This window comes from Macrosteles quadrilineatus, unplaced genomic scaffold (genome assembly GCF_028750875.1).
Source record: "Macrosteles quadrilineatus isolate MER2022 unplaced genomic scaffold, UCM_ALF_1.0 Scaffold_4__1_contigs__length_99947679, whole genome shotgun sequence".
NCBI lineage: Eukaryota > Metazoa > Arthropoda > Insecta > Hemiptera > Cicadellidae > Macrosteles > Macrosteles quadrilineatus.
Window position 1 is genome coordinate 78,988,955 of NW_026542597.1, and position 24,421 is coordinate 79,013,375.

General features: G+C 33.5%; 1 protein-coding gene across 1 annotated transcript in view; it reads left to right on the forward strand.

Moving 5' to 3' along the window:
* LOC128991571 (5'-AMP-activated protein kinase subunit gamma-2-like) overlaps positions 1-24,421 on the forward strand; it is a 298,663-nt gene that overhangs the window by 100,663 nt on the left and 173,579 nt on the right. The window lies entirely within an intron of this gene.

A 24,421-nucleotide genomic window follows, 5' to 3' on the forward strand; every position in this document is an offset into this window, starting at 1 on the left:
TAGGCCTACTTTCTTTACGCGTGGACATTATGCCAGAGGAGAAGCATTATAAAACTTGTACATTGTTATATTTTGTTATGACTGACTCCCAACAAGGATATAGTCCATAAGAGGGTAAATTTTGTATAATCGGTGTCATAACAAATCGTAGGGCAGTGATTCTATACGAATAAACTCGACAATGCTAATTATTACTATAGTCTTTTTGGACAGGTTAAGTGGTCTTCAGCGCTAGTAAACTTAATTGGCGAAAGAAATCGCAATTAATGTTCTTCGAATTCGATAGTCTGGATCGCTATTGTGGGATATTTGAATGTGAATAGCTTCATTGTGAAATGACGTTTCGCTTGCCAATGAGAACTGATTATCATTTACTTCCATAAACCGGTCTTAACATTTAATTGAACTAATAACATTTAATTCAGATTAAAAATATACATCCTACTGATATAAACTAACAAGTTTTTAGGTAGAGAAGACTTATGGAACAATCTTTCGTTTAATTTTCTCTTAAGTTTTTCATAATTTATATTTTAAAACTGACAATTTTAGCATAAGGGTAAAATGTCTATTTCGCCCTTACCAACGACCTACTCAATCTAAGACAAATTAATTATAGTACTGTATACAAAAACTTGTTACTACTGTATTACAGTACTTAGCTCACAATATTCAGCCGGTTTTAGGGGAAGAAATCATCCCTTCCATTTGACCCTTACCTTTAAAATAATAGCTCAACAGCTGATTAAGCAACATGCATTAAAAACAAAAAAGTGATAGGGGAACCTCCCCTCAAACCGCCCAAATATTGTGAACGAAGTATAACAATATTGTATTAGATTTCAAACAACTTCGTTGTAGTGTACTGAGTGATCTAAAACTTTCCACATGCAGCTAAAATTATTCCACTGATAGCAAATTTGCAACTTGTTTATTGCACTACTCACTGATGTCACCCTCCACCCACCTAATGTTGTTTGTTGTGATCAGTGTTGCCAACCGGGTATTTCTCGCGGCGAGTTACAGTTGGTAGCAATGCCACCATGTGCTCCGCTGCGCCGCGCTTCTAACCTATTTCGTTCAGTGTATTTTCGTCTTTGTCGCGTTGCCGGTAAATAACTCTAGTGTTTTTGTTTTGAAACTTTGCGCCAGTATTGTGCTACAATTGTGAAAAAGGATGTTGTACTGTTGTAAGTCTTTTGATTGTTCTTGCTTTCTACTAAACATGTGAGATAACAACAAGTGTTTCCTTAGAAGTTTGTTTACATGATTTTGCGTGTTATCAAAGTAGGTACTGTATTTTACATTTCTTTTCTAATTATAAAGTTTTTTCTATCTTGAATTTCCTTTTATTTCATCGTATTGTAAGTTTCGTGATAGAATGAATGTCTTTGTTTTGAACCTGAAGTCGGATAAGTAAGAGCTTAGTATCAAATTAATTTAACCAATGCAGATTAACTTATTTATATATTTCGCAACTCAATAATCCAGAATCCACATTTTCAACAAGATTCAAATGTTTAGGACCAGCTAGGCTTCAAGGGACCAAAAGTTGTTATTTTTCAGTATTTTGAAATAGTAATACAGCCAGTAACTGAGGCTGAGGATTTTTCTGATTGCATACAATTACTCGGCTGAATATGACACATTTAAACATACAAAAATTAAGGATATCAACTTATTGCATAGCTACAGGATATTTTATGACCCGTCAAATAGTTTACAGTTAAGTTAACGTACATAAAACTTGTAATAAAAAGTAGAATCACAAAATTAGCACACACTTTCATGGTGGTTCAACTATGTTCTCTTTTAATACAATTTTGGCCACAGCTAGCCTTATCAATGGGGTGTTTGCTGCAGTATCCATAGTCAATGGTTGTATCCTGCACGGCCTACGTGACTCGTCCACACGTGATAAGAATAGCTCTGACTAGTGACAACGCTACTGATAGTTGAAACTTTTATCTCACTATGCGGGGGATGTAAGAGAGTGTTGTATTGTAACGTAATTGCATTTATTTGGTCTGAATTTACGTTTACATATTTTCTTCCTCTTGGTTGTTTAGTTACCTTCCCTTTCTTTCTTATGTTGGGTTATTGATCGGAAATATTGACAGGAGTACTTTGAAGGGATATTAAATTTAGAAACTTAAAGACATCCATGTCTTTCAATTGACTGTAACTTAAAGCGGCCAAACGATTTTGATATTAGTGAATTTAAATTTTATCATTTTGATTTCCTCATGAATAGAAGAAGGGAGGCATAAAATATATAGTAGTTTTTGTTAATTTTTTTAGTTAATTTAGGCATAGTTAAAATGTTTAAAATGCAGCACACTCTGTTGGTCAGGTGATTCAATTGATATTCCAAATTGATAATAAAGTTAACTTTGGAATTAGATTACTGTATACGTTTTTCACACTACGTAGGGTAGTTTGAGGATTTTACATTTTTCTGGGGGTTTTTTGTACCGGTACCTATTTCATTATTTTATCACAGTGAAAATACTTAATATAGTTACTACTACAATAAATGATTTAAAAAAAAAAACTTAAAATGAGAGTACTAAAAATATCCTACTAAAATAAAAACTTCAAGCAACCTCTGACAATTATTTAAATTCATCAGGTTTTCTTAGGTTCCATGTTGAGTGTAATTTACCTCTTTGTCACCGACTTATAAAGTAGTTTATTGTCAGGTCGCCAATTTATCTTGAAATACAGCGTCGTTGCTGCTTCAGTGTAACAAATGGTGTAATACAAGGATCCTTGTCTATCGCCTCTTTGTCCAATATTAACCTTGAGTAACATCGAAGCCTTGGGTAAACCCGTCTGCTATTGATAAGCGCTCAAGGATCTCGGGATGTTTTTAATCAATATTCCATCCAGATCTAGGTGTTTTAATAGGCATTCCCGCCAGATTAAACTACGTATTCAATGATGATCTGCAGTGAAACGTGTGTAGTATAAATGGAGTGTCCCAAAAAGAATGGTATAAAAAAATGATCTGGCATAAACGCTTTATTATTATTAAGATAAAAAGTTAACTGTATACATGTTTTTCTTAATTTTTCATCAGATTTTTCCTACCATGGTTTCACAGCCTACCTCTACATGTTCTCCGTTATTTCACAGAGATCTGACCAAAAATTTTGGCGTATTTCATCGGATAATTTTTCAAAGGCTTCCCTTATCATTGCCTTAGATCTAGATGTTGAGATTGGTGTGCGATAGATACACTTGATCTTTCCAAAACCACCAGACAAAAATATCACACCACAGATTTTCCTCTATAGACTAAACGGCATAACCAGTCAATACGCTGTGCTTTCAACTCCACCTTCATATTGCAACCGTATGTTTTGAAAATTCAAACGTGCTAACAACAATGGAACAGCTGATTACTGTTAAAGGGTACTAAACAACTTGAAGACGTAAAAAAAGTAGCCATCGTTGACTTTCTACGACCCTTGGTAACATACGTACTATATTAAGCTATAGATTTGATCCATTCTTTTGGGACACTTTCTGTATATTGTTTATTTATTTAATTGTATCTTTACTCAATTATATTTATTGATAGAGAGGGCCGTTGCGGCGGTTAGGTTTAGTAGGTTATGTTGAGTTAGGTTAGGTGAGGTTAGGTTATATTCTGTGGACGAAGTTGGCTATCTGTGGTTCTGGTAATTTGTGCTTTTACAGAACCTTTGTAGCAACAAAGCTATGCTACAACAATCTTGCTAATTAAGTATTGGTACTTCTACTTCATAAGCTTGTCGTAAAACGTTATCTTGCTTACGAGTGGGGTATTTGCCATTCATGTTCAAGGATGACAGAAAATGGTGTTAATTTTCTAATTTTTCCATTTGAAACAATGCGCTCGCGTTAGTTTCCATTCGAATAGTCTTCTTGTTTGTCCAGTTGATTCATTGGATGGTTAGATTATCATTAATTAAGAGCTCAAGGCGCCGGTTGATAGCTGTTGTTTTATTTATCACCAATCAGCCATGGTGATAAGACGTATTCTTTATAACAGGATGGCTTTGGATAAAAGACGTTGATTTTCATTCAACGCTTTTAAACTAAATATATTTGCATAGTACGATAAAATTACAGTAGGCCTATTTGATTTAAGTTTCTGTACGGTATTTTGTTTTGTAGATACAGTACCGTTAATTTCGAAATACCTGGGTAGTCCACAAGTTGTTTTCAAAGCATTTAAAAATGTTAACCACTTGCTAAATAGTACATAGTTATTCACCCAAACTTGATAATAATACTTTAAAAGTTTATATACTACACAACGTGAAAGGGATTGGCTCAAACGTTAAGGATAACTTGTAACTGTTTTACAGTAACATGTTGTGCAATACCTATCGAGATGCCTGCAATAAAAATCTTTCTTAACTTGAGCAAATTCCCAGCTTATTTTCTATGTTTAAAAATTAAAAATACAAAAAAATTTACACATTTTGACTCCAACACCGTTACCGGACCAGTAAATAATTGCTTTATTGTAGTTAGGATAAGTTGTAATTTTCTTTATAAAAAAAAATATTCTGTAATGGAGTAAATCCATTATCATCCCCTACCTTACCATAAGCATTTACCACTTTGTGAACAAAAATTAATTATTGTACTTATTATTACTGTATTAGACAGAAACTCCCAAAGTGGTATCCTTTGGGGAAACGGAGAACCGGCAACCTCTGGCCCTAATCCGCATATAGAAGTTTGGTTAGGTTAGGTTAGGTTTGTATATAAATATGGCCCCCGAATTTATTACCGGTGGCCCTACACTCCTGAGTGAGAACGACTGATTTCTTAAACTCGTTATTTTTGTTCGTCCACCAGTTTTACATTCTTTTTAACATTATAATAACAATACTTTACATGTATAGTTAATTCATGCTAAAGTAGTGTTTAACTGGCAGATTTCAAATTTTCCATTAAAAAAGTGCATCTCTGAAAAAATTTGACACTTTATTGTTCTAAACACAATATTTGAGCTGTTTATTCTCCGCGACAGTGTTATTACCAGACGTGGATAAAAGTGATACCTTCAGATATATGCTCGATGAATATTTTCGACATTCGCCATAAACAATGCCTCCTTTTGTCAACTTGGCCATAAGGCGTAGTCGAGGCCGTCCTTGAGTGTAATGTAGTGCATGTGTAATATAACACCTGCTGAGACAACTACTGTGTGTGTGTGTGAGAGAGAAAACAAGTGGGAGAAAGAGAGAGTATGTCACACTGCACGGTTTAATGAATAGGCATTCCGGGATAGCATGTGCACAAACAGTGTAGGAGGAAGTTGCATAATTCTTTGAACTTGTAGTTGTTAACCAAGCTTATATTTTTTGGGAAGTAGAAAAGAATAAGAGATTAGACATTTGTATAACAACGACACACCAGCAGAGATGAAATCTTTGCTACTGACTAGATACGCTGGTTCTAACCAGGAATATATTGATTAAAATCCTGTATTCGGGTACAGTTTCGATCAATTCAAAAGGTTTAGGCTAGACTTTTCTCGGGGTCAAACTGGCAACCTTTGGATGTTTCCTTTACTTTATGAACCTGTGGTTATCGGAACCATACCCAATTCTCCATTTTTACTTTCTCCCCCTATACCGTAGTATATGGAGAAAGTATTGTTTTCGTCAAAATTTTTAAATTCACTTTGGCTCAATGAATGCTTTAGTCAACTATCAAGACCTTTTATCATCAATCAACCTCTTGATAAATCTGGTGACTGATGGTCGACGAAAATAGCTTCTAGATCCTATTTTGCTTACTTTTTTAGAACCTTAAACGTGATTTACTAGTTTGAAGGGCCAAGTTAAAATGTAGACATAATAGTGAAGTCAACGCAAAGTCAACTAACACCAAACTGTGTTCAATGTTAATTTCTATAATTTTTTAGGTAATTATAAGAGTTAATATTGATGTATTTTTATTTAATTCAACTGGTGATTTCTGACGATAAAAAAGATATTATAACTTCTTAACTAATTTATAGTTCCATTGCCCATAAATAATCTTATAGTTATGGATCACGTTTTCATGTATCAAAATTGTAACGAATACACAATCTTTTTAACCAAGTAAAACTTAGGGAATGGCTTATGATGAGTTATAGCAACTGTTATGACCCATTAACCTGGTCAGCAACAAAAAATAAGGTAGGCCTATAAAATATAATTTTAGACACTAGCGCATTCTGTGACCGGCTCACACAACTACATTCTTAAAAAAAAAATGCTACAACTGGTCCATATAGATGGTCCCTTTGTTCTACTGAAAGTGACCAAAACTGACGATTTCCACCCATCGAATTATAATCGGACGCAGTTAAACGATAGTTAACACATAGTCACAGTAGGAAAGGTTCAATAGTTTTTCACAATCGCAATACCCAGTTATGCCACGGTCTGCTAAAGAGGTCGTACCCAGTGGTTACGTATACAAAGGGTTGTTAGGAAACCAGCCAAGTTGAGTCGGGTTCAAATCCCGCGGAATGGGGGTAATTTGCCCATTAGATGAGCCGAGGTATTCAGTTTATCTGAGAGGTGCAGTTTAACAATGCAAGCTGTTGCTTGTCACACTGTGATTGTTTACTGTTCTTAGTTTGACTTATTAATTTGATACAAGTTGGGGTTTCCAGATATTTAAAGAATTAATTACCCAAATTTGTTTTGAAGTATATATTAAAAATTATAAATAAGTTTAATCAAATATATTTTTTAAGCCATTAATTCGCGTAACACACACTTTCATACTTGGTTCGATGTATAAAAGTGCATCCACTGTTAAGTTGAATTTTTTAAGACTCAATGAATAAATATATCGTTATTATTATACTGTTAAAACAACAATGTTGACAGTTGATACAGTTTTTGATGCACAAACATTTTAATTGAGTTTATGTTCTGTTGAGTTTAATGAATGATGAATTTATTTCCTAAAAAACAAACATTTAACAAAAAATATAACTCGGAAACTAACTAACCATTATCCAGTATTTGTGGTCAGTGTACAAAAAAAATAATCCTTATCAACATAAACATAGAGTTCAGTCTTATCAGGCGTAACTGAAATTGTCACTCATGCTGCTACCTGTAGCCTCATTTAAATTGTCTACTTTTTGAAATTAAACATCAATATTTCACCGCGTGAAATGTGAGTAATGAAAACCAAATGTTTAAAACTTACTACTGTACAATTAACTGATTGACTGATGGTGTGTCGATGGTAGGACCACTGTTTTCTAGAGTTAATTTAAATAAATATTATTATCATTTTCTCGAGGTTACCGTGTTGAAAATTACCGATAAAGTAACTAGTTATGTAGTTAATAATAACGTGATACATTGAGTGTTTGAATTCAAAATGACTGGACAGAAATTTCCAGAAGAATTTAGCGGGAAATCTTTTTTTAAATATTAGCGAACGATACATGGCTGGATATTGGATGATAAGTTGAGAATATTTCGTTCAGAACTGCCAAACATTTATTTGAAAAGGGCGTCTATCTGTTAAACATGGCTTTATGTTTACACTGTTAATCTAAACCGACCTCTGATATATTGTTTGTAAAAAATATCATTGAAGTACCTAATAAAAACGTATCAGTAATTAGCATTCTTTAGTATACGAAACTGTTTGTGTGATAAAACAATTACATTAGAACCTCAATAACTAGACCCTCGATAGGTAACAAGTCACCCTTGATAACAAGGGTCATTTTCAAATCCCCTTGAAATGATTTTACCCCTAATCGCATGTTATTGATGACCTTGATAACAAGTCTTGTTTTATAATCCCTATGAGAGTCTTGTTATCAAGGTTCTACTGTATGTGCTAAGTTTGATATTTCCCATTTGTTTCATAGATACGTTGTTGTATGATTCTACAGTTTCGAATAAAAACCATGATAATCATGTTTTACTTATTGCAATTTGATATTTTACAAAGTATCTCGTCATGGAATTATCTTTGCCGAGAATATTTGTAACGTTTCGTCGGGTTTAAATTCATTCACGTCACACAAACAACACAGCAAATCTACACAAAGCCAAGGTTTTCTTACAGAAGGCTCTTTAATACGGTACTGGTATGAATGAATAATAATTATTTGTTTACGGAACCTAGACTCCAAGTGACCTTCATGACGTCGTGTTATCACGGGTCAAGGGTTGATGAATGACGTCACACAGGTCACGTGACATCGTGCATGACGTCACACGGTTGATGTGACGTCGTAAATTAGTCAGATGATCACATATCGACGATTTGCGTATCAAATGGAGTTATTTTTGTATAGTAGACAGTATACAGGGTGTCCATAAAAAACGTTTCAGGACTTTGGGAAATGGGTCCCCATACTAGAAGGAAGAAAAACGTTTATGGGAAGGTATGTCCGAAAATGCATATTTACCCAGATATCCGCCATTTTGTTTTTTATACAAAAATATTTTTATCTGTGAAGTTTTTTATTCGATGATTATGAAACTTGGTAAACATGTTACCATACACAAGACCTATTATAGAAAAAATAATAAAGTTGTTCCGATTCTAAATTTCAAAATGGCGGCCGTTTGAATTTTTCTAACTTAAATAACTCGAAAACGGCTAATTCTATGAAAAAATGTCAAGAATACTTTTTTTTAGCATTTTTAATTGCCTATCAAACAATACCAAGATCAAAAAGATCGGACAAAAGATAACTGAAATATTACGTTTTTTCTGTAAAAATAAGGAAAAGTTAGTCGGGGAACCCCTAATTGTTGCCTTATTTTTACAGAAAAAACGTAATATTTCAGTTATCTTTTGTCCGATCTTTTTGATCTTGGTATTGTTTGATAGGCAATTAAAAATGCTAAAAAAAAGTATTCTTGACATTTTTTCATAGAATTAGCCGTTTTCGAGTTATTTAAGTTAGAAAAATTCAAACGGCCGCCATTTTGAAATTTAGAATCGGAACAACTTTATTATTTTTTCTATAATAGGTCTTGTGTATGGTAACATGTTTACCAAGTTTCATAATCATCGAATAAAAAACTTCACAGATAAAAATATTTTTGTATAAAAAACAAAATGGCGGATATCTGGGTAAATATGCATTTTCGGACATACCTTCCCATAAACGTTTTTCTTCCTTCTAGTATGGGGACCCATTTCCCAAAGTCCTGAAACGTTTTTTATGGACACCCATAATCGGAGACAGTGAATCGTAAGAAGGTGTTGAGGTTGTGTGTAGATTACGGATCGGCGATGGATGAAATATATCATCAGTCGGCATCAGGACTTGTTTGTGTGGTCTCCATGGCCGAGTGATGGATATGGATATGATGATCTTGTGGTCAGTGATACCGCCTAGTGCCTACATCTACATGTGCAATAGTCTACAATGTATACAATGTTGTCCTGTTTTACTTTCATACTCATCTAAAAGGTCCCGTTTATACAGGTGTTCGATACAAATGTACAGTCAACAGCCAACAACAAACAATACAACAGTTAGCAACAATCTAAAGAACGCGTTTGTCGAAATGTTTTCATCAGTTTTTCAGCGTTTACAGCATAAATTTTGTTTTTTTTATAAGGAGTATACAGATGTCGTGGTTTATACCTTCACTACAGAATGTTGTAAGCTTTTGCTGGAAACACCAGTTGTCAACAAATGTTATATTTTGTTGTGTTGACGCGGCTTTCTCTAGTATGTTTTGTGGTGAAATTTTCTTAACCTTTAATTTTATTTATCTGTATACAGCTTCATGGCTTGCGATTCTTTTATATTTTGCGCGTAATTTAATTGTGAAATTATCATTTTTATGGACAATAATAATATTCCAAATGTTTATCAGCCGTTTGGAGGGCTATTAATTTTTACTTGAGGCCGTGTTCCTCTCATACATATAAAAATAACATTAGTAATCCACAATTTCTTTTTTAAGAAAACATCTAAAGATTACACGGAATCTTCAGGAAAGAAAATTAAACTATTTATTTAGTTGGAGGTGGATACTGCTCATTTACTTGTTCAAAACCCTCTTAAAACGACTGTACAAGTGCTCTTTTTTGTTTACATTGCAGTGTTGGTTGTTTATACATAGTATATACTGTACATACTTTTAATCAAAATAAACCATGGAATCAGACTTAATTTACCTAGGTTTAGGTAGGCCCTACTCAAGTTCTTAGTCGGATTGATTTTTCGACCTTCATGACGGATTTTATCCCTACAAAACTACACTAAATTCTTCTGAAGGTGACGCGATGCTCACGGTTCATAGCAACCGGTGTCTATCTTTAGCTCCATGCGACGGATATAAATAAACGTGTTAGTTGTGACGCCGATATTATTGATCACTACATTTCTGCGCCAAAACATGCCAAACACGCCGTATATCAACGTTGAGTTGTTTGGCTCGCGTATTTTTACGAGGGAAGTTTAACTTGTTATTGTTGTTTTTCTGCAGACATAGCTATACGTATCCGGATTTTAGATTCGGATTGCTTTGTTCGGATAGTAGCGCAACGGCCTTAAATGTATAATTATTGTAGTACAAACGATTGTCATTAATAAAATAAAGATGGCCAAAATACCAGAATAAACTCAGGATCTAAGTTTGGAATTAGCTTCACAGTTCAACAATGTCTCTACGACTTTTCCATTTTCATCTTTTGGATAGTTTTACTACAAATTAAACAAATGGAAAAAAATAAATACAACTACTTACCTCAATAAATTACGCCAGTAAAATTAGTAAAATATAGGAATGTAAAATGCTGTTGATTTAACATCGTCAGTGACTGTATAGCTTTTCCAAGTCGATCAGTATAACTTTTAAGATGGTACAAAAATGTCTTAAAGTCTGTGTGGAGGTCTTTCACAAAAGTTCCTCCGATCAGTTTTGTATTATTTTTTTCTGTTTTAACAATTACAAAATCAATTATAATTAAAGTATCTTCCTTCCCGTTTAGTCGTGGTGAATCATGAATTGACCAGCGTTTTTATTTCTTGGATGAGATAGTAATACCTTAATCATTTTGCTTTCGTTGTAAGTTTGTTAGCTTTTTCATTAGGTTAGGTAAAGTTTAGATTACGACACAGTTTTACAATAATTTTTGTTGGTTACGGAAATCTGTTTATCACTAAATCTTTCGTCAAAAGACACCGGCGAATAATTTTGTGCCAAATTTTCCAAAAGGATTTCTACTTAAAACGCAACTATAACAATGTTATTTGTCGTCTACTTCAGTACGGTCTTGTATTGCAACAGAGGCCTCATTGTTATGTCCACACTCTTGGCAAGCCAGTCAGCTTCGACTGTTTTACTTTGTCTCTTTCCTTCGCATTTGTTGTGTTCGCAGTTCGTGCTTCTCAACGTGCGACGCATATACAAAGAGTTTACTGTTTCAGTAACTAACTACAGCACTGTATTTACAATTTAAGTAAAATTTATGTAGCCAGTGTGCACCGGCACAGTGCAAGTGCATTGTGGTGATTCGAAAATCAAATGGGGAGCTAGCTAGTCTAGTAGAACGCGGGAATTCAGACGATGTTCAGACCCTCGAGGTACCGGGTTCTAATACGGCCAACCACTAATTGATTTTGTCAATTTTATAGGACTAGTCTGAAATAATGAGTTAACAGTTCCGGGCTTGAACTTAGCGTCCTAAGATATAAAGGATTTTTTAAATTAAATTCAAATTTTTTATGTCCAAATTTGAAATATAATGCAATAAAAAAGTCATTCCCCTTCGTTACCAAACAAATTTTCAAAGATAAAATTGTACGTGGATATGCAAAATTGTGCTTTTAGTTTAGTCCTTTGATTTGTTTATACCTTGGGCTTGTGTCCCCAATTTTAATATTATCTAACTAGACTAGATGATTTGTCAACCTCACTATTGTAATTTCTCCAAAATCTGGCATTTATATATTATGTAAAATATTGATATGTACAGGCCACATTTTACTCTTCGCGGTTTCCTAATCTTGCTCGAAAATAGACACACATGTGTTGGGCGAAATAGGTAAACAACCCAATTGCTAGTTAGAAGATTGGAGATCCATTACTGTTGAAATTTATCATTGTTTTCCAATTTTTGATTAAGTGTTGCCCGCGCCGTATTAGGACCTGGCTTCACGACACCTCATGGCGTGCATATCAATGAGATATGTGTGTAGAATGATGAAAGCTTTTGTCACTAAGACCAGTTGATGAGTTTGTCAGACTTGCTTATTAAAAGCAAAATCAAATTATATATGGGTTTAACTTTTTAGGCATTGTTACAAAAATGTGTACACTAATTCTTTTTGCCTTTATCTTGGATTGAACCGGTAACCTTCGGATGTCAATGCTGGGTAAACACTTATTGTTACTAATGATAGCAAATATTAGTAGTTAGAAACTTTGTAAAATTAACTCAAGAATTCTAAATTTAATAACAACTCTTCATTTCCTTACTCACCCTTACCTACCTTAACTTGTGTAATAAACTAAAACCACGTTGGATCTTTGAGCTTTGACAACACCTGCTAAATCCATGCAGAGACGAGGTAATTTTGTCACCTTTGACAAAGGAGTTGTTAATAGAAAACTGTCGGAAAGTAAAACTACGGAGTAATTACGTTACAAGTGTAGTAAGAGCGTTTTTACATCACGCAGGCGAATTTAATTTATATTAAATAGTATCTTGACCGCTAGTAACGTAGGTTTAGACGGGTATTTGAGGACTCACAATATTTTGGACATCGACTTAAACCTTTCAAAAATCGGACATTTTACACTCGGGGTTGAGCCCCGTATACCTCAGTTTATCTGTGGACATTTCTGAAGAATTAGTTTTTAATCTGAGCTGTCAAAATACGATACATAAAATGTTTAAGGTGTTTAAGGTTAGACTTTATTACTCTGATTTGCGATTTAAATTGTTGTGACGACGAGTTTCTTGATCAGTTCGAACTACATGTTCTGGTTCAAAACGTGTATTAAACATTTAACTTAACGTTTCGAGTCCAGCGTAAATTTTAAAGTGAACGGCCTAAAGTCTGTTAGAATTAATAGCATCGACCTTTTGTTAGAAAGTATAATCAATTAAAGGCCCAATGCCAAATGGCAATCCAATATAGATCCAACGATTTAAAGAATCAAATACCCCTGCCGCAGCAAACCTGCAGACTAAGCGAATTTCCATTTACCTGACTGGATTTCTACTAATATATTCCCAAAAATTGTCAAATTTAAATAATATTATTTCCTATAATATAATATTTAATAGGCCTATAATATTTCCTATTTTAATAATATTAATTTTAGTTAGTATAGATGTTTGCTGCTACAGGGAAGATATTGAGGTGTGTTTTTTTTATTGCAATGTTGATAGCTAAGTATGAAATAAACCAAATTTCTAAATTTGGTTAAAATATATCCATAAACAAGCAAACTACAAAGGTTCATTTATTTTCCATAAGAATAACATGGGAATTTTAAATTTACAGTTGTGTTTTTATATCTCCGTAACCGTTGCTTCTTAGTACGACACTTTAATGTACTAAATTATTTAATTTTTAAGCTCTACAAAATGGTTTGGAGAGAAATTATGAAGTTTTGTGTTTTTAATGTCAAAAATCAATTTTACCCCAAAAAACCCCACACAAGTTCCCGTTCCCATAGTCCAATTATGCTGGTTCGCGAACTCGTTCGAATAAAAGTATATCAAAGTAATTTTATATTTTTTAATTACTAGTGTACCTGTTGCTCGAACTCGAGCAATTACTAAGTATAACAGGCGTTATTTAAAAAACGAATAACAGTCATAATTAATTGATGATGACTTTAAAAGATTCGACTCAAAGATTATGGAAATAAAAATCAAGATGTACATAACAGATCGATATAATCAACATTTCTTGTAAATAATATATTATCTTTTTTCAAAAGCTGATGTTGTTTTTTAGTGTTCCCTACGAATAGCATATTACTCAAAGCCACATTATGTTGTCAATAATAACGGTTATAAAAAAAAAAAAACATTATTTCTATTTCTTCTCCTTGGTGGTGTTATATAACTTTCCTATATGTCCATAGTAGTTTGTAAATCTGCACTTTCAAAGATTACTTAGAAATGCAGCACAGTTTTAATTCAGTTTTCTTTTTAGTATATCAAATTATCCAGGCTCTCTTGTTTTTTTCCATTGTAATACTTACGCCAACCCAAATTCAAATGGTGAATATTTCATTTCAACCAGGTCAGTAAATATATGTAGCAAACTGTTAAATTAGCATACTTATTGACGGTTTTCAATTAACATGTGTTCTTCTTCTCAATTTTAATTTCTGACAACAGCTGGAGTTTCATAACAATTTTTGCTTCCCATGTTAATCTTATGGAGAAATACGAAACTTTAAAGGGCCCCAGGGCCTCAATCTCTAATTATTTCCTTAAAACAAAAGTTTCCTGCACAACTTCACGTTACGCTCTTTCCAATGACACCAAAAACATGTCAATCGGTTCAGTAGTTTCGGAGGAGTAATTGTCACAAAAATCCTGCTTGCGTATTAAATGAGTACTAGTGAACCTGTGCGGCTCAACGCCCCGCAAAAACATATAAATTTATATAACAATTATCTTGATATATATTGACTCGACGTCGAAAATTAAATACAGTAATAATAAAACCTTAGAAGGGAAGCAGTCCAGCCATTTTCTAGCGTTATGCATATTATATTTAGTAAATTAATAAGTGTTCATGTATGTTATAGGGTATTAATTTTTTTTAGATAAAAAACACATTTAACAAAACATTTGATCATATCAAACCAATAGGCCTATGTAGCATATTTTGAGGGTCATAAAATGCTGCTTGAAGAAAACTCTTTTAAAAATAAACACTAAACAATATATTTTTATCACAAAGCATTCCATGAATACTACGATTTTAGTCTTAAAGCTACCTTCAGGAATATTACCCTGGTCATAATTTTCCGTAATGAATATGCGTATCCTATTAAAAGATGTAGCCTTACTTAAAACAACATATATACAGTTGTTCATGACTGAAATTGGTGATGATGAGTGACTAAGAAGAGTGCTGCTCTTTAATTAAAGTGCTTGTGCTGCAAATGCCAAAGATAACAGAAATTTGCATCTATCCATTTTAAAAGGTAAGTTTGTTTCAGACGGGCAAATTTGTATCCTCGAGATCAAAATATGTCCCTACCCATTTGTTCCAGTTAGGACTTTACATTCTACTTAACATTGTTGTTAACCGTTCTGATCACATGAAGCCTTGTGCCATTAATGAGGCCCTTTTTGATGTTTTAATATCAATAAAACCACTGCCCCCTTTTATTAGTATAATCTGTGTCTTGGCAATCCACTGGCCTCTATATTTAAAAACTCAGTTCGATTTTTTAGATGGGTGTCTCCGCCTTCGACTGTTTTCGAGGACCCACTCTTCTTCCCCTTGGTATACTGACAATTAATTACATGACTTGTCAAGTTCATGTAGTAATTCATTACCACTGTTAGTTTATAAAGAAAATTAGATAAAAGTTACTTGGCTTGGCGCTTTCATAACTGCAAACTCAAAATACACCCACAAGTAAAATAGAATCAAGTTATTGGTAAAAAAAACAATGTTTGTGTAAAAACAGTATTCACATGAAGTGGATGATTTGTTTGATTTCTCGATAAGCTGTTTCGTTTCTAATGAATTAAGAATGTCAAAGATTTGTGATTATAGTAAAGTTTTCTAAATCATGGTAACTTAGTCTCAACTGAATTTTACTATTCCCAGCATTAAAAATAAAGTAGTCAGATCCATTATGAGTAAACTTTAAGGTACTTAATCATTGATTGAAATGTAGTATACATTAACAGTCATAATACACAGCAATTATTATGTAGTAGACTTTGACTATTTTCAAGTAACAAACATATGTTTCTGTAAATAGAAATTATCTCCCATGTTATCCTTATGGAGAAATACGAAACTTTAAAGGGCCCCAGGACCTCACTCTCTAATTATTTCCCTAAAAAGAAAGTTTCCTGCACAACTTCACGTTACGCTCTTTCCAATGACACCATAAACATGTCAATCGGTACAGTAGTTTCGGAGGAGTAATCGTCACAAAAAACCTGCTTGCGTATTAAATAAGTATAGATATAGATTGTCTCTTGAGCTTTCTACACTATGGTGATGACATTGACAAGGAGTTATAGTTCCAACATGTTTTCCTAGAATGGCTTGGTTAAAAGTATTGTAGTTATATGCCACAAATCAATTATGGACAGCAGCACACTCAGGCTGAAATTAATTTTGTCGGTTTCATTCAATTTAATTTGACAATGTGACTTTTATTCCAAGAGTATGCTATTTGTTTTGTGGTCGACTAAAACAATACCTCGATACTACATTGAAAAGCATATATTTCATTTTTTTAATACAAATTAAGGTTCATCTTGAATTTTCTCTAAAGATTCTATGATTTTCAAAGTTCTTGACGCTTTCTGTAGACGCTATACACACAATAAACGTATAGTTTGGCAAACTTGTCATTTCCTTCCCAACAATCCGTTGTATGTACAGGCCCTGTCGACCCACCTCTTTGATGGCTAAAGAAATATTTCTTCTATGGTTCATTTAGGTGTTTCTGTTGAAATTAAGGACCAGTCAATAGAATTGCAATATTAAGAAAAATTAAGAATTGGGCTTTGATATATTAAGAAATAAACTTATATGGATTTAGCACCTGCCGGTATTTCCAATCGTAACAACCTTTTTGTGGTTGTTTGCCTGTTCTGTTTTTCATGAAATGCCAATCGTATCACCACTATTGGCACTATTAAACATTTTGTTGCATTTTTCGTGTTCAATATGTGTTGTAATGTGCACTTAAACCATCAACAAAGCAACTTAAGTGTTATCAACATGCTTACTAGAAGGCGGTGTTTGGAAATGGCATCCTACAAAAACACGAAACACAATTGTTACAGTTTTAACTTTCGAAATGCAGGTCTAATGTAAACTTAATATAAATGCTTTAAATATATAACATCACAGACTATTGTCTGTGATAACAGTCAACATTGAATCTTTAGGCTACGCATGAATGGTTATGAATTTTAAAAGTAAATTTAAATTTAAATTGAAGGACGTAACATCTGACTTTTGAAAGTTTTACGAATGGTTATTAATTTAACACAATAATTATGTTAGTTTGTATTATCTGCAGTAAAACTGAGAATTGAAGTTGTAACTCACCTAAGGTTCAGTTAAGAAATGTGTTGCTCTCAAACTCTAGTCAAGTTCTAGAACACTTCCATCGATCCTGATGTGGTGTGAATATTCATATAAACTCTCATGACGTACACAAACATGAAATAAAAAAAAGTATTTTAGGATAATTTATACTTAAATAAAAAAAAATATTTCATATATATATATATCTACGTTTCTGTCATTATTAAACTAGTTAAATTTATTGAATCCTTTATTGACCACATCACTCTTTAGATCGAAAATTTTAAGGGTAGCTAAACTGGCCGCCAGAGATATACCCCAATGCCATCTGGTGGTAAACCCCTGAACTCATTGCAGGCCCAATGTAAACAAAGCAATATTTTGCATTGCGAGAGCTCTGTTTTATACAAGTTATACAATTTAATCAAACTTCTGCTATCGTTTATATACATTTTAAAAGCTACTTAACTTTTTACTATTATTATATTTATTAAGTTTTTGTACTAAATACATAAAATGTAAATAATTGCATTTGCCTCTCGCAGGGATGTAAGTGAATTAATACATCCTTATGAGAGTTAAATTGTTTTTTTTTTGTGTCGCTATCCAACTGTAAGTATACAGAATTCTCTGCGAAGCTGTGACTCGACTCGCCCAGGTCGAGGAACGGCTTAAAAATAATAATGATAATTTAGAGAAAATAACATTTTGCATTGCGAGAGCTCTGTTTTATACAAGTTATACAATTTAATCAAACTTCTGCTATCGTTTATATACATTTTAAAAGCTACTTAACTTTTTACTATTATTATATTTATTAAACTCATAGGAAGTTTTTGTACTAAATACATAAAATGTAAATAATTGCATTTGCCTCTCGCAGGGATGTAAGTGAATTAATACATCCATATGAGAGTTAAATTGTTTTTGTTTTTGTGTCGCTATCCAACTGTAAGTATACAGAATTCTCCGCGAAGCTGTGACTCGACTCGCCCGGGTCGAGGAACGGCTTAAAAATAATAATGATAATTTAGAGAAAATAACATAATATACCGTACTTGTATACTGTCTCCTCTAGTCTCTAGTCCAATCCCACTCCTGCATTAAATCTGAGACAAATCATAACATATTACAACTGAAGTTAAAGTAATATGAAAGATTCGGAAGTAAACATATCACTCACATTAGTTAACTTTTTATTTCTCAATGAGATATCCTTTGGAAATAACTGCGAACAAACAAACTAGTTTTATAATGTGAACTTTTAAACGGAATTTTTCTCTCAATTTAAAAAAAAAAGATAATATTCAACATGAAATCTGATGACAATACGACGTGGTAAGGTAATCCAAATTCCGAAATCCAGAGAGATTTGAGTTTACAAATTGGATAACAAAATATTTGATTTAATTTCAACAACATAATCATAATAGAGGGAGTTATCCAAGGAATATCAAGGAATAACTTATCGTCTAATATATCGATCCTTGTTTTGTTTTCTAGACACTGTAGATGTTTGGATCTAGTGTAGGGTGATGCCCAACACATAGTATTACGACCTTATTGATATTACTAATCAAATGGATTACGTTATTATTACACAACAAATTTACTAAAATGATATCTTTGTCGTCCAACTTCAAAGTCTCAAAATAATGTATAGCTTCTTAACGTTTTACTTCCTTCTGTAGATGTTGTGTGCTACGTTTGTTTTTAAAGCTACAAATTACTGTATACATTTCGAGCGATTTATATTGCTTTAGATTTAGTTCTATTAACATTAATTGAAAAATTACATTACATTTATATGTAGGCTGTTGCTCTTATATTAACACTCCATAGACGTGTACTTACACAATCAAATAGTACAACGTAGCCGTGTATATCCACACATTTGACGTGACGTGACAATCTGTTATACTTTTGAGCCTTGAGAGGAAAAGTGTCGGTGTTTTTTGGATCCCATGTCTTCCGGGTTGAACAATCTTCTTAGGAGATTACAGATCCACTTGTTTATACCAAGAAGTTACCTAATAAAAGTATATTTACTAAACTGGATTTCGTTTAAATTGTTGCGTGCATTGATTGAATTAATATAAATGCGATTTTCAATATCCATGGTAACAAAAATAAATCTTTTGTATGAAAAACTATGACGAAAGCGATAAACAAAGATGTTCTGAATTAGTAATTCAGTTGTTTTTACTACCTAATTTACAAACCTGTCAAATTTCAATTGTGATATAATAACACGTTTTAAACGGTAAAAGAATTAATTTAGCGTTCAACAAAATTTTCTGTCAATTCCCTATAACTAGTCTTTAGAGAAATAGATTATATAGCAATAGAAGTGGTAGTGAATTAAACGTTGGTTAGGTTAGTATAGAGTTAGATAAACCTAACCTAAGAACATTCCTAACCATAGTGGTAGTGAAATAACGGAGAAGGACCAACAAATTTTGAGCTCCATCTCACTCTATAATGATCTCATGTTGGGCATTTTACTAATTTACATACCAGTCTTGTTTCCATTGACAATTATGGTAGTATTTTAGCTGGTGTTTTAGGGCGGACATTAATTGCGCTACTGACCTGAGTCAGGTAGTCGGGTATTCCTGAGTTGCGCCAACTACTCCTATTAAAAAACCCCGCCGCAGCAAACCTGCAGACTAAGCAAATTTCCATTTGCATGATTGGATTTGTAACACTAAAATGTCAACTTAAAAATATAACATTTATTCCCTATTTAAATAGAATTTGTTTAACAAGTAGTTAGGTGTGCTGCACCAGGGAGGGTAAAACTGTTTTTTTTTCGTTTTGTTAAATGTCAATATTTAGAAATAAATAAAAACTGTTTCCAAATTTGATCAAAATATGTTCATAAACAAGGAAACTACGACAGTTTACTTATCCTCCATAAGAATAACACTTTTGTTTTTAGGGTAAAAAATGGGAAAACTCTATTTTCACCCCATAAAACCCCATTCCCATAGTACGATCATGCTGGTTCGCGAACTCGTTCAAATAAATATAGGTTTACATGTTTATACCAAAGTTCATTGAAATCGGAGCATTTTTGATCGAGTTATCGCGCTAACAGACATATTATATATGAATTTGAACAGATGGTGTTTTGGGCCTCTGGGGACCTCAAAACAAAAAATATATCGGTCTCGGGTCCAGGTCTTACCATGAGACCTACGGTAATGGCTTATTCCCTATATGGGAAATTCGTTAAAAGATTTTAGGATTAAAAGATTAAATATCCTTTGTGTTGGTAGGTCTATGGTAACACTTTTAATTGCGTTGCACAATAAAAAGCCAATTAATTATTTATATAAAATAGTATCTTGACCGCTAGTAACGTAGGTTCAGTCGGGTATTTGAGGACTCTCTGAGGCGTTGCCCTCTAACCTTTCAAAAATCGTTTTAAAAACATTTTATCCTCGGGGTTGAGCCGTATACCTCATTAGTTTATCTGTTTGGACATTTCTGAAGATTTTTTTTATCCGAGCTGTCGAAATACGATACATAAAGTGTTTAAGGTCCTTACAAACCTTTAAACTTTCCTAAACAACAGTTTACGTCGAATACTGTAAATTATTTTCTCATCCTATTGTAAAAACTGAAGCTGGTATACAGGTCTATTTGAGGTCCGGTAACGCTTTGGAGCGCTGGTGTTGACCACACTTCCCCTTAACTACATATAGGTCGGCATATTTGTGTTTCACAAATTTTTGAATTTTGTAAGATAACAAAACATGAATAGAATATATTCACACACCTTGCAGTATCGCAAATAAGACTTAAAATTTGTCTTCAAAGAGTTATAAGGAAGCATAACATGCATGCTTGCATTTAGGTAAGTAAGTCACCAGCCTGGGGTATCTGTGTACAGTGTTGAAATGTTGACTGGCGTTATCACTGATAAGAGCAAAAGCTGTTGTGATAACGTTCAATACTACCTTGAAAATGAGTTCATCCTTTCCTAGAAATATACATGTTTGGAAATAGGCGTGTTTTCATGTCCATAAAAACGTTTAGAATATCAATATTTTGCTAAGGTAATTTTTGGTTATTGGTTAGAGAAAATAAAACATCTGACTTCTAAAATTAAAATGCAATTAGTACCAAGAAACATACTGTATACATTATTTCAAAAGACACTGGATAAATTTACACGCATTTTGCCATATTTCAAATTGAATATTTTTGTATTTAAAGGCAAAATGATCTCTTTATCTATTCGTTGTACGAAGTTGTAAAAAATATATTAAATTACCAAAACAAACTATGAATAGAGTATATAATTGAGTTTGTATGAATAATCCTTTAAATGTGTTATGTGGCCTCAGAATAATGGTTGTAGAAATTGAATTGACATTAATTATTGGCTTGTCGTGTTTTGATTGCACAATTATTTCAACATGTACGTATTAATATTTTTGTGTTATACATTTGGCTTATTAATTAACTCTATTATATTTTTAACTGTTTGAAGAATAATGATACATAGGTAATCAATAAGCATCTTATATACGGAAAATTAGCAAAACCTCACAAAAATAACAAATTAGATTCTCACTAACCGTTGTTTTGTTGGTACACCATCATTTTTTACCTCCTATGTGTAAACTTCGCCTCACAAATTGCGTCTTTCAACTCAAATACTAACGAATTCAATATCACAAACCCGTTGGAATCTCAATTAGGCCTTAACCGACGTCAATTGGCGAACCTTTGTCCAAATTGTAATTTCGTAGGATTTGTGTTGCTATCGAAACCGTCGTAGTGGTTTGCCTTTTTAAATTTGATTGTGAAATAATTTACTGACTCACTTTTTAACTGTGGGTTTGTCACTGTCAACATCCTAAATAGTAGGCTAACTTTTTTACTTCAGTTAAAAGCTTTTGTTTAAAAGATTATCACGTGAACATTTTTTAATATTGTGTTTTTATAAAAGTTTTTGTTGTTTGTGTGTTATTAAGTATTATTAGTGGTATAAATCCAATAGACTGATGGTTTTATGATGGTACAAAATGGTTGAGACTGAGTCAAAAGTACTGACGTTTTTGACCACTTGAGAACCATTGGCTTTGATTTGTACAGTGAATGATCCTAATTACCAGTGCGTAGGAGCGTATATTGGTTACATTTGTTAACCCAAGTTAAACCTGTTTAGAATGTGCGAGACCGCGGGTTCAAATCCTGCCAATCACTAATGTTGATTTCCTATGTGATAACGAAGGCTCCGCCCGTGTACGTGTGGCGGATGCGTTTGTTAAACCAAGTTTGAATTGTTTACCATAACCACGTCGCCCAGGTGGAAGGAAGCCATTCAAGTAGTTTAGGTTTAGACATGTGTCGGGTGAAGCTGTTTATGCGGAGTTTGTTCACCCCAACGACCTCGGCCAATTATGAACTAGTGTCGCGGAAAACCGCACGTGGCTACTGTAGTAGTAGTAGTAGTAGTTGTAGTAAAAGTATGTATACCATCTACTGTACTACTGTAGGGTATGTAGACTGCTCGTCCTATAGCTTTGAGGCTGGTCATGGCATGTGTTGCAGGTTACGCTTAAGGATTCCCTCTTACAGCATAAGGTTAATAAGTTAGGATTGAACTAGTTAACTTCAGGCTTTGATGGTACCAGGCCTCTACGGAGTTAATCCCTAAGATGGAGTTTTGCACACAAAACGTTGGTCCATTTTTTGTTGATTCAAAGGTATAGTCATCTTTCCGTAGACCAAGATAAATTTCTCAAAAAAAATTTCAAAATTTAATATTTTTGTTAGAACTTTAACTGTTGTGCAACACAACCTTACAACACTTAAATCAAACTCTGCCAATCTGTGACTTCATTGTAGTAAATGAAGGTAAACTTTGAAAATGTTTTTTGAATCTCGAATTGAAATATCGAATTTCTAAGAAAGAAAACTGCTTGATCTAACTAACGACGTAAACAATTCGCAGAATAAACTGCAAAAATCGTGCTCCACATGTTGCAGTAGTTCATTGTATGCAAACATTGTATGACTAATGTGTTTAGACGACGGACGTGCCTACATTGGTGTGTCCAGATATACTTGTTAGAGTTGCGACGCTAGGCAGATTTACATTGTAAATGTTCCCGTCCGGTCCCGGGTCCCGGCCATCTCAAGGCAAACTGCGTTGTTTGTCTGACAATTACTTTTATGGCCAGTCGAGTACTGGTTTTTATTACATTGTTGATGTAGATTTTTGTTGAGCGAAAATGTTGGATAGATCTTAAGCTCTGGGTATATTTCACCAATGACATACAAACAAAAGATCCTCTCACCTGTAGGGAGTAAATTTGTGTTCTGCAGACTGATTTTTACGCGAAAAAAGAATTTTTGTTCCTCAACCTAAGGTTTTATTCCAAAAACACGTTCCTATTTTCGCGTAAAAATAAAATTTCAGAACACAAATTTACTTCATATTTCTACCAAATCTTTACTAAAGGTTTTAGAGGGGTTGTAGGGATTCAATCTTCGACTATTGACGACTTCAGTATCCAATTACTGTATATCTGATTCTATCGAGTGAAAAACTATCGAATCAGAGAAATTCATCTTAAATTATTTGGTTGGTTCAATTACGGAAAGGGAGTTTTAAAATATTACTACCCGCACAGTTTATTCGAATGTCTAGACTCATAAGCATTCTGGTTTTTTGATATCATAGTAACAGTAACCAAAATGTACGTTTGTACATTGAACCTATTGACATTTTGAAACTCTGTAGCAGAGTTTTTCAGAAGCCTAAAGAGATATTAGAAATGTTCAAACCTCACAATTGCAATTCATTATTCAACATTATCACTGTACCTATCCTGTTATCGCACTCTGGGATCATCGTTTAGTCGTGTCCCGGCTACCGGTATTTGTTTGTTTACATCTGCAGAGAGGCGTGATTCGTGATTGGTCAAGGCCAGCCGTACTAGCGGTGGGTGTGAGCAACTGGTTGGGCCGGATAGGCTACGCAGTGGACGAGCCCCTCATTGCCAAGGTCGTCAAATGCTGCCAACTTTATAGACAATACTGTCCCTACACTACAATGCCGGGAAATATTGTGACTTGTTTTGAAAGATTTAATTTACAAATTTTCGAGAAACTTGATAACGCCGCAGCGAACTT